The sequence below is a fragment of the Molothrus aeneus genome, chromosome 1 (assembly GCF_037042795.1).
Source record: "Molothrus aeneus isolate 106 chromosome 1, BPBGC_Maene_1.0, whole genome shotgun sequence".
NCBI lineage: Eukaryota > Metazoa > Chordata > Aves > Passeriformes > Icteridae > Molothrus > Molothrus aeneus.
Genome location: NC_089646.1, coordinates 36023460 through 36041112, shown reverse-complemented (window position 1 = coordinate 36041112; position 17653 = coordinate 36023460).

Sequence of the window (17653 nt, the reverse complement as noted above, 5' to 3'; positions counted from 1 at the left end):
GCTGAGGAGGACAACGTAGAGGAGGATAATTGCTAGGGTGACCTCATAGGAGATTGCTTGAGCTACTGCCCGTAGTGCCCCAATCAGGGCGTATTTTGAATTAGAAGCTCAGCCTGATCATAGGATGGAGTATACTGCCAAGCTTGACATGGCTAATAGGAAGAGTAGGCCTAGGTTAAGGTCTGCTAAGGAAAATGGAAGGGGCAATGGAGTTCAGATTGAGATTGCCAGACGTAAGGTTAGTATTGGGGTTGCGATAAATAAGATTGGGGAGGATGTTGATGGTCAAATAGGTTCTTTGATAAATAGTTTTACTCCATCTGCTAGACATTGCAGGAGCCCGAACGGGCCAACAATGTTTGGGCCCTTTCGTTTCGGCCTTGTATATAGCTTAGGATTTTGTGCTCTACTAGTGTGAGGAAGGCTACTGCAGTTAAGATTGGAAGGGCATAGGAGAGGGCTATGATGAGGTTGATTGAGAGAGGGTAGTTAGTCATGGGAGATGATTTGAGTTAAGCTAGGGAGAGGATTTGAACCTCTGAGTTAAAGTACTTTTGTATTTTCCAAGCTCTGCCACGCTAGCTGGTCCTTTTCTTGGACGTGGTGTGGTGTGATAGCCTGCTGTACTGCTGATGGGGGAGGATGTAGAGCTGGGAAGGAGGGAGAGGGGGCAAGGTGTTTTCAAGATTTATTTTACTCCTTATTCTGCTGCTCTGATTTTGTTAGTAATAAGTTAAATTAACATCCCTAAGTTGAATCTGTTTTGACAGTGATGATACTTACTGAGTGATCTCTCCCCATCCATAACTCATGAACTTTTATTATATTTTCTGTTCCATGTCCACTTGTGGAGGGGAGTGATAGAGAGGCTTTGGTGGGTGCCTGACATCCAGCCAGCATCAATCCACCATGGGGGTGCCTGGAGTTGTTTCTCTCCAGGTGCAGAACTTTGCAGTTCCCCTCACTGCACTTCATGAGGCTTCTATCAGTCCATTTCTTCAGTCATATAAATCACCACATTAGAATTCCTTGATAGCTGTAATCTACCAGATGCTGTTGAAGAGCTGACTGCACAGCTAATCTCACAAGTTGACTACACCTTCTAAAGCATTTGAAAAAATAAAGAATGGTTGGTTATAAAAAATGCAACAAATGACACAATCATAAAAAATGCTTAGCATAATTCTTCTTCAAATCCATGCAAACCAGAATTAATCCCCAAAAAGTAACCATGAATCATTGTTTCTTAAATAGATGAAATTTAGGGCTCAGAGAACATGGCTAGGGCAAAAAGGCAATCATACTGAAACTATAAAGAAAGAATCTGCTAAATTTCAGCCCTACATTTATTTACCAAGACCCAATTACTCCTTCATGCTGATAACAATAATAACATTTATGCACAGCTAATATTTATCATAAATGTCATAATAAAAATACAAGATAAAACAAAACTGAAAAGTAGGTGTTATATTTTGACAAACATTTCAGGCTAAATCCTGGTCCAATGAATTAATTATTAAAACTTAACACAGACTTCTACTAAATGAGGACTTAGTTTTCATGCACCTGCAATGGGCAAATGGGCTCTTGAATCGTGCAATCTTGGTGAAAATGGTAACGTTATAGAAGCACAATATGCTGAGTACATTTAGCAAAAAGAAGATAAAACTTTTAGCTATTATTTCACAGAAATGTAGAGGTAGATGAGGCCTTGGGAAATTACCCAGACTGAACCTGTCCATTTGTTCTGTACCTCTTATATTTGTCTACATGTTTTAGAGTCATGCAAAATGCAAACATAGCATTCCAGCTGAGGTCTCACCAGTTTTGAGCATACCAGAATAATCTGTTTCATTATCTCATTCATGACCTCCCTGCAAGTACTTCCCAAAACAACATTATTTCACTCTTTTGTACCACTACTGTATCACTGTCTTATATTTACCTTGCTATCCAGCATAAGCTCTGGATTCCCTCTGCTGTATAACTGATATATACGTTCCTTGTTTTGTTTCTGTGTATCTGAGCTCTGATTTCTTAAGCCTTGATTTTCCAGATCTATTATGTGAATTTATCCTGCTGATTGTGGACCATGATTCCAATTTGTTAAGACAGTCCTGTCCTTCACAGTACTTGCCCTCTCTCTCAGATTGCTCTTACTCATAAATTTTGTAAGCACATTCCTCTCACACTATCCAAGTGTTTAATTATAATATGAAATAGAAATGACCTTAGGACAGACTCTGCTGGAACCTAACTTAAAATTCCCTCTCAGTTTGAAGCAAAACACTGGTTACTCAACTTTAAGAGCCATTTTTTGCTCTGTCTCTACACTCTGCTCCACTGTTTGCTTGCAGTATAGAACAATGTCACACCCATTTCTAAGAGCAAGATCACAACAACCCCTTTGGCCATTAAGCCAATTATTTCTTTACAGTGCAGCTCTTGATGTCTCTTTTAGTCTCTTCTCCTAATGAAAGTATCCTGGAGGTTCAGAGGCTGAGAACAGGAAGGCAGTGCTGGATCTCTGACTCTTCTTACCCATCACTGAGGCCTTCAGCACTGCTTTTCTGCTCCAGACGGTAGTAAAGTGTGCCTAGAGAGCTTGGAGGAGAAACCCTGCTCTATAACCCTATACTTCTGCCTCTTCCCTGTCCCATCACCCAGATCTGCAGCATGGAAGATGTCCAGAGAAGAGAGAAGGCATTGCAGATGGGGGACATTGCAGACAAAACCTACCTAAAATGGCTGGGAACCAGCCTAGGAAAATTGGATTATATTCTCCAGTTTTGAATATGTGCCATTCTAAATTTTCTTTAATCTGTTCTGCCTCCCTTTGGGATAAATTTTAAAATAGAGAAAAAAAAAAGAAAACGGCTAGAGCAGCTTTTAAAATTTGTTTTAAAAATCCATATGTTCATATCAAAATGACATTGTTTAGTCCCTAAAATGCAATATAAATTTTTTACAAATACATCAATAATGTATTGCAGGAAATGTTAATACTTTAATATCAATCTCAATAGCAAGAATAATCAAATGAATCAATTATACCTATTACCTATTTTTCTTCCTTTCAGATGAACACAAAGTGAGGAACAAGTAGCAGAGATGAGGAAAAGTAATAGCCTACAGCATCCAGGTTTGAACAGTTACATGTTTGTTAAGATATTGAAAGTCCTGGTTTCACTTTCCTTCTCCTTTTCTTCCTTGTTGCTAAATTATATGGTGGATTTGGGGCATTTACAAAAGATTGATATTTAAAGGCATTCCAGGGAAAAAAAAAAGGTTTTTTTCCAGGATTGGAGCTGGTAAGAAACCTCATGAACCTTCATGAGGTTTTATGAAATAGCAGAGCTAAAAGGGGTGAGATCTGCATAACAACTGCTAAATCAATGCTGACATCAGCTAGTGCTTTCAGAGCTGAGTGTTAAAAATAATTTGGGCCCATTGACACAAACAATACTTTTTAAACAAAGATTTGATGTCTGAATTACTGTATTAAAGGTGATCTGCAACCAACACAATAGTATAATTTCTTTAAAAAATCCCTAAAGGCACACACACTACAAAATTATAAAACACATATTTTGGGGGAATGGAATGTTTACTTTTAAAACAACACTTGCCCTCTTAAGAATAATACAAAAGAACAGAAAGAAGTCTATAATCTTTACCTTCAGGGGTTTCTTAGACATTGTTTTACTCAGGGCCAAGTATAAAGCATTCTGCATACTCCTGGCCCCTATGAAAAAAAGTATGTTGTGTAATTCCTAAGCTCCAAAGGACTTCTCAAAGATAGAAGACAAAGAACATGTGTTTCACCCATCTTTTCCTTTTAATGTACAGAAAGAAATATTCAAAACCCAAAATCTACCAAAGCTGTTGGTATAAATTTGCTATATGGGTTATAATCACTTGTGAATTCCCTTCAGTTATGAGACTTGATTTTACACTTATATGCATGTATATGGTATGAATTTGTGTGAAATTTTCTTCTTTAAAACAAATGTTTAAATATAACAGATGTTCACTTTGTTTGCCTCTATAGTGCTGGGTAAAAACACTAAAGTTGTTCCAATATATGGTCATAATATTTTCCCTTTTTTTGGCAGACATCAGATGCCTTTAACTTCATTCAAACTCAAATGAGCAGTGCTGTAGTCGCAGTGAAGGTCTGATCTCATCTTCTGTCTTAAGTGATGTAAATTAGACATCCAGGACAGAAGCTGACCCATCTTGTGTTACTGTTCTCTTCCCCCACCCTTGTTGTTAAGTCCAGGAAAGGATTCCCCATCATTCTGCTGGATTTAGTAATTAGGAGGTCAAGAATTGCCTGTGACCAGCCAATGGTTCATGTTATCCCCAAACTGACAATTGCAGTAACAGATGCTGCAGAGTGAGAACAGTCTCTGTCCAGAATAAATGTTGACACAAATTTTAACAACAGAGGACAGGATCCAGGATAATGCCAGATACACATTGCTTTTGAAAATGCTCAATTTTATGATGCTTTTTAGAAAATAAAACCATTTTAATATTCTCTCATAGCAGACATAGCCTGTTGTTGACTGTTAAAATAGACAAGATAAAGATCTCACTCCTGTTTGCTCCACTGTTCTACATTACCTTTTTGCTTTCCGGAAACATGTCCCTAATTCTGTGACCTTTCCTGTTGAAAGTGATTGGACACACGTTAACCATTATAACATCATTAAGCTTTGCTAATTTGAAAGATGCAATTCCAGATGTGGACCAGTATTCATCTCCTGAGCACAATCTCTTGGTTTCAAATACCTCTGTGGGCATCCTGTTGGTTTTCATCCTTTGATCTTTCTTATTTGTTTTGTTAACTAATGCAACTAAATAATATATACAAATATCAACTATAATAACTGTGGGAAAAAACCCAAGCAGGAAATAAAATTAATTATTACAGCATCTCACTGGCATGATATGTTTCATGTTTAATCTTCAATTCTTTCTCTAAATACCTTTCATCTGTACCACTTTGTCTTTCTATGCTAATACCTAAAATTGCTTATTCCTAATCCTTAACCCAGCTTGAAAATTATTCAATAATGGCTATATTTTATTACACCTTTATGAAATCACAAAGCATTGCTTATATTTTTATTACTGTTTTTGACCCCTTCCATGTGTTCTTGACAACCATACAGTTGCATTCACTACTTCAATGACAAACTCTCTGCCCCACCAGAAAACTGAATCAGAGAGTAGACTTTAGAAAAACTTCTTTGCTTTTTCCCAATCCCCACCCTAACATAATCAAATATTATTTGCTACTTCAGGCATAGTCATTCACACAGACTGCCAGTTTTCATTCATGTTACTCCAGCTTTGTTAAAGATTGTGATTTTTAGATCTTTTGCTGCCAGCACTTTAATGATAGGGATGCTCAGAAACATTCTGTATCAGTGTAGTTTGAGTGGGTGGATTGCCTTCAAGTACTTTGTTATGGGCAAACAACACTAAATTTTGGCATTAATAACCATGACATTATTGGCACAATCACAGAGATAAGAAATTAATTTCTACAAGAGCTTTCAACAGTCAAAACATATTGATGGTTTACTACATTAAGTTCTATGCCTACTGCTTGCTCCATTTCTTAGATACTTGTCTAACTTTGGAAGCCCACAAACAGCTCAATCAACTACTGTGCATGCTGGTAGTAATTTGTTAGAGCTTTTAGAGATATAAGGGACAACTGCATTTGCATCTTTTGCAAGGGGTGTTGCAACAGGATGATTACAGAGCTTGTATTTCACAAAGTCACTAAAACATAAAGTCATTAATTTTGTGGACAGTAGCAGCATTTGCAAATATACTGTCTTGCTTTAAGACAATTATATGGATGGACAGTCCAAAATTAATTAGTTCCCCTTTTCACCAATAAGGAGAATGCCAGAAGATATAGGTGAAAAAATATCAGTTTACTAAAAACAAACCAGCAACAATTAACCCAACATCAATAAGCACTAAATACAATGTTGCTGAATCCCATGGACTGCCGGGAAGAAATTAAAATGAGAAGGCAGAGAAGCCCCTCTTCAGTATGGTGGCCTTCCTAGCAGACCATGGATCAGAAGGTAGAGACAATAAGGCAGAGAAGCCCCACATGGCTGAACCTTGGCCCTGGAACAAAACCTGGGAAGTTAGGAGCTTACAAAGCAGTTCTGGTAGCAGGGGTGCCAGCTCCATCTGGTGTAGCTCTGAAACTGCAGTCAGTCCCTTTGCTTTTTTTGGGCCAGCTGGACCCACTTGGTGTGGGTGCTGCAGTTCTGGATTGCTTCTGCATTGTAGCAGAAAGAAAAATGGATTTGCTGGGCACTGAAACTCACAGGCCTGGCCCTGACACTCTGGATCCAGAGATGGGGGTTGCCCCCTGCAACCATGGCCAAAAAGTTTTTGCCAAATTGCTCCAAAACAGTTTAGGATTGTGGAATGCAGTTTCTTGGAGATCTGTGCCAGGCAATTTCTCATGGAGAAAAAGAAAAGGTATCTGCCTCTCTCTGCCCTCGCCCCAGGCAGCTCTCTTGGCAGCGCAGTGAGAAATAAGAACTCCATGTTTCTGTTGCCTGTCTCTTACCGGGACCCTGGGCCAAATTTCTCCACAAACCTGGGATAAAACACCCTGGTTCTCCCCCAGGTTCCCAGGTCTTAAAGTGATAATTTTAAGCAGGTTGGCATAGCAAAAAATATGGAATACAATATGCTTGATTTTGGTTACTCAGAACATAAACAAATACTTCTACACTGGAAATACTGATCTCTAGGAACAAAGGTTGGGAAGATTCTTTACAAGGAAGCTCAGAGAAGTACAGAAAGTTGCTTGAAGTTGCCCACCTGAGAGTCTGAATAACTGCAACGTGATAGCTATTACTTTTGAAAATAAAGCCTCACTGACTTGGACTATTACAACAGTCTGAGAGAGAATTTAAAGAATCTGTGCACATAACATTACATTTTAATCTCTTAGAGAGCTGAGGGGAAGTGAAACACAGGAAAATAAAATTAAATCTTGCAATGATTTGTCAGTATCTTCAGGATTACAAATTTGTGTCTGCTCTATACACTTTCACAGGTTTGCAAAGATACCACCTTAAATATTGTAGCATTGAAAATATGCTACTTTGTAACTGGAAAATTTGGTTTGTATTTGATTAATGTTTTAATATTTTCTGTGATGACACTTTAACATTTACTTTGCATACTGCTTAGCTCTTGATCTGCAAGGCATTTTGTAAAGAGTTTTCTATGGAAACTTTTAAAAATCAGGTATGTCAAATGTCACAGTGACTCAGCAGGAAGTGGAATCAGTCTGACTGCCACAGGAGTTGGAGTCAGTGAAGTAAACTATTAATTTGTGGATATTGTGAAAAGTTCAAAACTGAGCCTCTAACAGTCCTTATTTTTGTCATGCAGGAATCATATTCAAAGGAATAATTGAGTCACATCCTTGCAACATAATCATGTCAAGTTGAACCTGACAAAAGCAACTCAACTGTAGGTATAAGTATGCAAATTGATTAATCACAATTAAGTCAAATGCAATTTAAAAATATTTACCAATTATGGAGTCTCCTGAAAGGTTAATAGGTTGAGGATTTTCAGTACTAGGAAGTCAATTGAAGACAAGATTGTAAGGCTGAGTGCTTATTTCAAGTCCATGATTTATTAAGCCTTTGGAATCCAGATAGTCTTTTTTTCCTGAGAAGAGCTCTTGCCTTTTAACAACTTCTCGTATCAAAAGCCTTATTGATCTCTAAGTCATCAGCTTACCAGAAGTGACATCTTATGACAAAGATATGGGCAGCTTCTCAATTAACAAGAAATTGGCATCACAATTAGATGATTCTTTTTCTTGTAAAAGCATTTCATACCCTTACTATTGACTTGCCACGAGGCACTGGCTGAGATCACAGCATCATTACTTGGTTCAGAACTCCTTTGATGTCTAGCAAAAGCCTAAAAATATTGTTATTGAAATATTTCATCACCAGAACTTTTTAAATATTTTCATAATTCTCAAGTTTATAAGGTCATTGCAATGTAAAGACATTGACAACAATATGAATAAAACTCTCCTATATAGACAAAGTCCCACATAAAACTATCCAGTGACTTCTAGTCATTTAAATTTTATGAGACAGAACAAAGAAGACAAATTAGCTGAAGCACACTTTGATTTCAAATGAAAATACCACTTAACACTCTAACAATTGAAAGAGCACAAATATTAAGTGGTACAACAGATTAAAAGTCTTCATCTCTCCCATGAGATACACATGAGCTAGAAAAATATAAATGTTTCTATTATTACACTGCATAATATTTCTCTCCCCAGCTCTTTATGTTCATGCATTTTGTTAAAAAATTGATGAAACACAAAAAGGGGGATTTTTTTATTCAATGTTCTTTTGTTTTGATTCCTGTAGTATCACATAGTAAAACACAGACAGACACAGATCCCTTTCTCAGCTACACTATTACTGGTCAAAGCAATGTACTTTCACTGAAGTTGGTGAAATTATAATGGTTTAAGTGTTGAACTACTGACAGGAGTAACTCCAGTACCCAGTTGCCTAACTTCTAACTCAGGTAATTCTCCCATTCAATTAAGGGAAAGAATAGCCCAGCTAAAGTGTAGAAAATCAGGCCCATAGTCATGATGCCAGAGAAAAGGTTGATGTTCATATTTTGTGCTATGAAATAACCTTATATGAAGGATAAATGCTTTAATACCATGATGGGGCATAATTAGTCTCTTACACTAATGTAAGAGACAGCTGCAACACCTTAGAAGGTGTCAAAGACTCATTAAACAAACGTCCCATGATCCACTAATTCATCAGCCAGGGGAGGTACAGGAGGTGTTTCCACCTAGCTCAGCGTAACACAAATCCCATGGACCAGGTGTTTCCTGGATTCTTTCCCCCACTACTCAAGGGATACCATCAGCAACCACCACTTCGACAAGATTCCAACCACTGAGAAGGCCAGAAAAAAAGAGAACCAATGGGATGTCATTGAAATCTCTGTAGTGGTGATATTTTTTCTACTTAATCTGTTTGTCTGTCATTCTCTTTCTCTCCCCCTCCCTCTCTCTTTTCTCCCCTCTCTCTACCTCACATTTACTGTTAAATAATAATCTATACTATTGACTTCAGTGTATTGTCTCATTTGTGCCTTTACTACAAAAAAGGCATCTCTCTAGTAATTGTAATAATCAGATCTTAGCATTATTTTCACTCACACACAGTCTATTCCCGTGTTCTTAGCAGGCACTACATGGTAAACAACCCCTGAACTTGTCTTCCATATGTTAAATGGAGCTACTTTAAAATTAGAACTTGACCATCAATTTTCTTCTTGAATACTTTCTGAGAATAGCATCTGATTTCAGAACGCTCATTTGTCACAGATTTGATTTACAGTTAGAAAAGTAGCTCATATACAGTGTTACAGGAGTGAATTTAAGTCAGTTGGAAATGTGTGGAAAGACAGCTTCAATATATTTGGAAAAGCTGACAGAAACTACATCTAACAAGTAAACCATGTCTGTAGACACAAAGAGAAAACCACTGTCACATTTTTTTTAATCTTCCTTAATTATGAAGAACAAAAAGCAGGCATGGCATCCGTGCAAGAGAGAATTGTTGTAGTTCAACTCAGATTTATATGTAAAGTTTCAGTTTCACAGAACCCATCAGGGAAAATACTCAACAAAGTTGAACATAAAATTGAGACAAAAATCTCCTTCCTCTTATTTGAGGAAAGCTGTGATTATTCAGGTAACATCACAGAATCACAGCATTGTTACGTTGGAAGGGAATTTTGGAGATCATCAAACCTTAGTCAAGGCAGAGTCACCTAGAGCAGGAAAGCATCCAGATGGGATTTGAATACCTCCAGAGAAGGAGGCTCCACAACCTCTCTGGGCAGCATGTTCCAGTGCTCTGCCACCCTCAAAGCAAAGACATTTTTCCTCATGTTGAGGTGGAACTCCTGTTTCTGTTTATGCCCATATCCACATCAGAACTTTTAGTAGTGCATATATAATATATTTTAGCAAGCCTCCATTTAAAGAAAAAAAACTATAAATGCTAGTTAAAGAAAATTTTGTAATTAGCACAATTTTTCTGGTGTTTCAATAGGTGTTGAAATAGATAAACCATCTATGTTGCTGATTTGCATATTTCAGAATCAAATAAACTGAAATAGTATGGGTTTCATTCAACTGCAAGAGTTGTTCCAAATACAACATGGAATTTGTATTTTCTTCACAGTCTTAAATTAACTTGGCTAAGAGCTATCCTGTAATATAAGAATTCCACCACTCCAGTAATTTGGCATAGCTGCACTCCTTATGACAACGCAGGACACTAACACTTTCTTTCTGGACACCACCTGCATAAACAACACTGACAGACTACCATATTTAGGGGTTGTCAAAACATTGAGACAGCAAGTTTTAGTAATCTAAAATTGGCATCATAATTAAGATGGGCTCAAGTTCTACTGTAGACATAAAATTCACTTTTTTTCATAAAGTGAAATATGAAAAAATTGAAATGAAAAATAAGTTACTTTGCTCATAAAGTGAGCAAAGTAGAAATTTGATTCCCTGCCAGTTTTCAACTTGTTAGCCAATTAGACTGGAGCTCTGAAAAATCATTCTTCCTCTACTTAGATGATGTAGGTTAAAACATACTTTTAATTTAATGAAGATGAAGAAATTTACTCAGCCTAATGGTTTAAATATGAACTACTCTAGACAGAAAATTACTTCAAAGTGGAATTACTATTCTATTTACAGTTAATCAGTATTAGAGTATCAGTCAATGAAATCAAAGCACTCCCAGCATAGACACACTGGGTTTGTACCACTCCAATAAAAACTATCATTCCCAGAAGGAATGAAGGAATGCAACAATAAGAACAGCTTTTTTTTTTTTTTTTTTTTTTTTTTTTTTTTTTTTTTTTTTTTTAATGAGAGGAACAGATGTTAGGACAGAAATCTCCAGAGTAGACACCTGTTATAAAAATGAGGTGCTTGAGCTCAATCATTTAAAAACAGTGGTAAAACATCTAGCAGTTTAAAATCAGCTCAGTATATCTGAATGAGAACAGAAATAAAAATTTATTGTGTTTCAGTAAATCACAAATAGAAAGAGTCCTTGACTAAAGAACTAAGGGTAGATTAAATTATTGTAGTTCTACTTTAATTAAAGCCAAAGAAACTTCATTTTTCCATGGACTACATACCTTGCAAGGGTCAACAATATTTAATGCTGAGCATCTGCCAGCTATTCCTTTGCTTTCCATTTGACATTAAAATCAAGTGTAACTGTTTATTACAGACAGCTCTAGAACATTCATCCTCATAGTAAGTATAGAAACTACATGTCAATAGATACTAATTTCTGCCACAGAAATAGTATTTCAACATACAAAAAGGACATAATTCACTGTGCAAACATTCTTTTTATTCTCTAAAGCTAATTTCATCTCACTAGGTTTTTATATGGATATTTGCAGATCCTCTTGCTCTCCTGTAGAGTACATAATCTAGATATTAAGTAGACGCACCAAGGCAATGCAGTAAAGTAAGTAACAGATGCAGGTTTTATCACAAGTGGTATATTTATTGTTATTCAAGTTGAGCCATGTGAACCTATATTTCTTGTTTTAACTTTCCAGTTTGATTATTAGCCATTTAAGTCCCCAAAATATAAAGTACATGCACAGTAAAAGCCTGACACCCACCCAGAAATCTACGCCAAAGTATTTTTATTAAATGTCATACTTCTAAAATCAATTATTTTTGGATGCTTAATTTAGAACACTTGGTTTTCACAGAAAACTTTTCTAAGTTTTGGTTGCTAAAAAAAGCTTAAAAATGCAGATCCAAAGAACTGGAAGAAAAGAAAGCAGACTACACCAACTAGAAATGTGTATCTTTCTCAAGTGTCCAATTTTTAAGGCATACAATGATTTTTTTGACCTAAACTATGATTTTGGAATGCTTGAGATGAAAATATTATAAAAAATATGACACAAGATCACTACTAAGACATCAGGAATTGCTCCTAATGCCCAGTCACAGGCAAGAATCAACTCTCTGGATGACAAGAAGTCAGTATGCAGCAGTAAATGCATGTGACATCTCTCAGGATACTTACTGCAAATCCCATAGTAGGGCAGAAGTTACCAAGCTAACTGTAAGCAGCTTGGTTTGGAACTAGAGGCAATTTAGCTTCAGCAAGAAATAACTATTTAGATGCATGGAAACCATATGCATGCAGAAATGTTTACTGGGACTGTCAGAGCCATGACTGATGGAACGGCAGAGTCCCCACTTCTACAGGCTCATGTATAACCTTGCCAAGCAGTGAGAAATACCAGAGAGCTGTGAGCATTGCCAAATCACTAAACTTTACCCTTGAATTTTATAGAGTTTGGCCTAGATTTTGAACAGTCTCCTTTGAACTTAAATCATTGTCCTTAACTTCACCATTTCTCTCTTCCAAGTGCAGCAGTAATGATTTAAAGTTCTGCATCAACTTGGTTAGATCACTTCTCCTGCAAATAATGTGATTCAAACTAACTCAGCCATCTCTATACAGTTGTGTTATGTAGGGGTGTAGAATGAAACTAAATTGGATCCATGATTCAAGGATCATTCAACAGGGGTCTTTAGATATGGTCTTTAGAACTGTTACAGGTTTCCATAAAACACATAGAAAAATAAGTAAAATTGACAGAAGAGATTCTACTGTGAGTAAGTGAATGAAAAGGGGAAAGAAAGAAAAAGCAAACCTCCCAAAATCTTGCTTCCACTTAATTTACTGTTACTTCCTTTCCCATCTTCCTTTAACCAAGACTGAAAAACTACCTCATTAAAAAGCAAATTTAAGCATGTCAGTCCTGTTTCCAAAGAAATAAACAGAAGATTTGTGAGGATGGACAACAGCATGTATGGGCGTCCTTGTTACAGAGGTAAGAGGTGGAGTTTAGCTTTAGGGGTGACGCACAATCATGTATACCATATCTTCTCTACATCAACCCACGCAAGTTAGTTTAGTGTCTCTTAAAGGCCCGGAGTCAGGATCAGAACTCCTGTGTTTCACCCCAGCTCACGGCAGGGCAGGCCAATCCCTTCACTGGCGCCCCTGCCATCGGGGGAGGGCGCAGTGCGCTGCTGATCGCGGGTGCGCCGTGGAGAGAGAGCCTGCTGGGCTGCACCAGCGCCCCGGCAGCACCGAGTCCTTTGGGACAAAACCAGTTCTTCGCAGGTTTTGTTTTTCTGCTGCTCCCCACTGTTTTGTCAGTTCTCGGGGGAGGGAGTTTGTTTGCTTAGAACCGGGTTGTTGCCATGTTGTTTCGTTTGTTCTCTCTCTCAGCCGCATGGCCACGCTGTGTCCGCGTTGCCCGGGACAATTAGCAGGATCTCCTCCGGCATCGTGGGTGGGGATGGAACCGTTTGCCTTTGTACTTCTTGGTTATTGCTGTTTTCTCTTAATAAACTGTTATTCTTTCACTTATATCTCTGCGCATTTGTCTCTCCTCATTGGTAGAGGGGAGAAGTTAAAACTCCGGGGAGGTAGTTTATCTTGGAGTCTCCACCCCATAAACTGTCTTAAACTAAGACAGTGAGCAAACAACGGAAGATTCCAGTGATGTTAACAATAACACAATACAGAACATATTTTCTCTCAGAATTGATAATTTTGTCATTAATTCTGCTGAGGTGTGAATCTGTAGTAATTACATTTAGATCAGCAAATACCTAATGATAAACGACATTTATCACGGTACCTAATGATGTAAACAACATTTTTCAGCTACTACTAAGTCAATTGTGAAACTCTACCGTTCAGATATGCAAAGAACAGGAGTTTTCCAAAGTGTGATGAGATTATTATATTGCTCATATTCGCATACTTCTTTCTGTCTATCAGCTCTACAGCAAAAAATAGCAAGTTAAATGCCTGTTAAAATTTAATTGCTTTTCATTATTTTTCTTCTTTCAAAGCTAAGGAAGGAATACACATTATAGGTATCAAGGTCTTTAAATCCCTCTCCCATCCCCCCTTCTTAAAACATTTTCTTAGTAACTTGGAATATATAGCATTTCCTTGAACAAATCAGAAGTGTCTAAGACTTCTCATGTTTCATAACCTTTTGTAGCTAGTCCTAAGTAAAATTCTGACATTCTTACTTGATTCAATGTCAAATCCACAATTCAGTGGCTTTTCACCACTTCTTGGGATGAAGTATGTTATTTTCACCAGCCTGGACAGTTTTCAGTGTATGCTTTTTGCAGCTCAATCTTCAGTTTATGCTCGGCTCTGATGTTACAAGGAGCTATTTAAGAAAAAGGTGTCAAGCGCAGTACAATCAGTTTAGTTACACTGAATGGTTGCTATCAGGCCTAAACACTTGAGTTATCTCAGCCTGGTACCAGCTAGTACTCGTTCCACTGCCCAAGGCGTTTTTCTTTCTCAGCACCTGTGGCTGTGCTAACCTCCACCTATTGTATAGTTCTGTTCAGTCTACTGTGGCAGCCATGAGGGGATTCATCCTTTGAAAAACTAAGCGCAACAAAACTAAGAACACTCAGATTCTTACACAAAGTTCCTGACTTCAAGCAGATCGTTAACACAATTCCAATTACGAAGTCAAGGATTGCCTGTGCAATGGAGGACACAAAGGAAACAGTGTAAACTTTAATTCAGATGATTCAAAAGTTTTAGACAAACAAGAATTTTCTGAGCTGGTAACTGATGCTTCCCCAAATAAAGAAATAAAAAATTCATTTTGGAAACAAGATTATAAGAGCTTCGTTTCTTTCCTCCCCCTGACAAAAAGCATTTCCTAACATTTGCTAAGTCCACTGCCACACCAACAGGAGACACCAGTCACAAGGCCTAATATAAATATCCTTGACATCAGTCATATTCAGGAAAGAAAGAAAATATCAAAAGCAGACAATAAAATAGAGACTTTCTTTAGAGAAACATAATTAAATTGTGGGGACACTTTATATACAAAGGCACTCAGAAGTATTGGAAACCTCCTTTGTTCTCTGACAGTCATACAACTCCAACAATGTATCTATAAATATCTATTAACATACTAATCTATAAAATTACCTTACTAAAGAAATTTCATTGTAGCAATTAAAGCTGACGGTGAGAAAATTTACTTCAGAACATTCAATGTTACCTACAGTAACTTTGTTAATTAAAGCATGTAAGAGGTCTAAACTGCTATTTATTTTTAAAATAAAATCAAGAACCTAAACTTAGAAACAGGAAAGGGCTAGTCATGTGATGTAAAATCAGAAAGCACAACATACCGACTATTTTGTTTTTTAAAAAATCTTGTTCTAATTTTGTTTTCCCACCAATATATTATAAGATTTTTGAAAGAAAAGAAAAAAAATCATCATTAGAACTTCTGGCAAAGACTCTGAATGAAACATGACCTGATTTACAAGTGGTTTTGTATCCTATATATACATCTAGATCCAAATATACATGCCAGCAAAGACACTGCAAATGAAACTCACTCAAAAGTTAATTAATGCTTTTATACACATAGAACTGTTCCTGATTAATTCCATATGGGCCATTCTTAATACAGAAATGCCTCATTCCATTTTGGTTAAAACAAACTGATTTGTTCAGGAATGAGTCACTCCTAAATGCCATAAATCAGAATAATTTCTACACTGTTTTAATTACTTGTGACCAAACGGGATGAAAATACCCCCAGTCAGTAGGCTTTAATTTCTAAATGTAGAGGTCCATCTGTAGGGATCTCCTTTTAAGCTTGTCTTAAATTAAGAATCTTATAAAAATATTAATATTTTTACTTTTAAAAATAGATACAGAAAAAAAAAAAGAAAATACACACTTGTGCAAAGACACACGAGCCTTAAGTTTCTGAAGAATGGCTTTTAGATTTCAGGCCTTGTAAATATATCCCTCCTCTCACTTCATAAACGATTTGATCTTCCTTGAGGGTCAGAACTGTTTCACAGTCCACACTTGCATGGCAAAGACCCATCAGAAAAGGAGACACAGACGTTTACTATTCCTCCTCTTTGTTTCCTTTGATTCAAACACTTTTGAATACTTGAGAAGTTTTTTTGGCTGCCTTTTCAAATGAGGGACCACCAAATAATACCGTAATGGAAGGAACTGCAGTTTTATTTTTATAACCCCTTACCTATTAGCTTTGTGAGAAATACCTCACAATGATAATCTTTATGGAGTCAATACCCTGTGTATTTCTTACATTATTTAAGTTTATTATTTTCACCTGGTAGAGGGAAGATTGAGAAGGATTTGGAAAATTACTCTCAAGTCAAGTGCATTTTGGAATGCAGGCGGTTACTCCTAGCTTAGTGAGTACAAACACTGCAATGGACAAACCGTCCTCCTGAAGTGCACCAGGACGGTTGGAGCACTCGTGCTGCAGTGAGATGCAAATGCAGCAATTAGCACTGATGTGAGGCACTGATGGCTGGGGAGTTGTATTCAGCAGTTCCTCAGAGGAACGGCAAATGTCCACTGCTGGTTTTCTTTCTTCATGGTTTCAGCACATAGTATGGATCAAGCAAAAACAAGATAGAGAAGAAGCCTGTGACTTTTAGCCATATATGAAAACAGTCCTAATATGACAAGGATTTGTCCAAGGTTCAAAAAACAAGCAGACATCTGCAGACTATATGTTTTCTTTTTAGGGTTTCCCCATTTCATACAGTCGTGTTAAGAGTCTGGATATAGGATTGCAGGTCATTATTTCAATCATGTTAAATGCCTATGTGATTTTTTATCTGTGGTCAGGAATAATCTTAAAAAGATCAGACCATTTAAAACATATACTGTAAATATAATTTTGATTTAGGATTTTGTATAAGAAAAAGCTTTAAAATACCTTAATCTGTTAAAAACGCCAATCACTTGTTTTTAAAATTTTTAAAAGTTTAATAGTAATAAAATGGTTATAAAAATAGTAATACAATTAGAGTAATAATAATTTGGACAAATTGAATTAGGACAATATGAGACAATAAATACAAAGAGTTAAGGACGTCCGGGTACCTTTTTCTGGGCAGCACGAGCCCGAAATAGGACACCCGTTAACAAAGGATTAACCCTTAAAAGCAATAACCTGTTGCATATTCATACACTTCATACATGATGCATAAATTCCATTCAAACACAGGATTCTGTCTGGTCATTGTCCACTTCTTCCTCCGAATCCTAACAGCGCCTTTGAGAGAGAGAGAGACGGGAAGAAGTTTGTTTCTTCTGATAAGAGGGCCATAAATTCTTCTCTGAAAGATTTAGGTGTCCTGTGGCTGCTATCTCGCTGCGAGTCCTTTCTTTTAAAAAAAAGAATCCTACATAGTTTCTACTTTAACAATTTTTATAACCTAAAACTATATTTAACACAGTACTTAAGAGAATTATTACAGCATTACTTTCTAACACAACACATGTAATATTCATTTTAATATTTGCAAAAAGCCAATCATAAAATACATGCATTTTTCACACTCTCTCAGTTCTATCCTTTTCAGAGAATAATTTTTATAAAAATGGAAAAT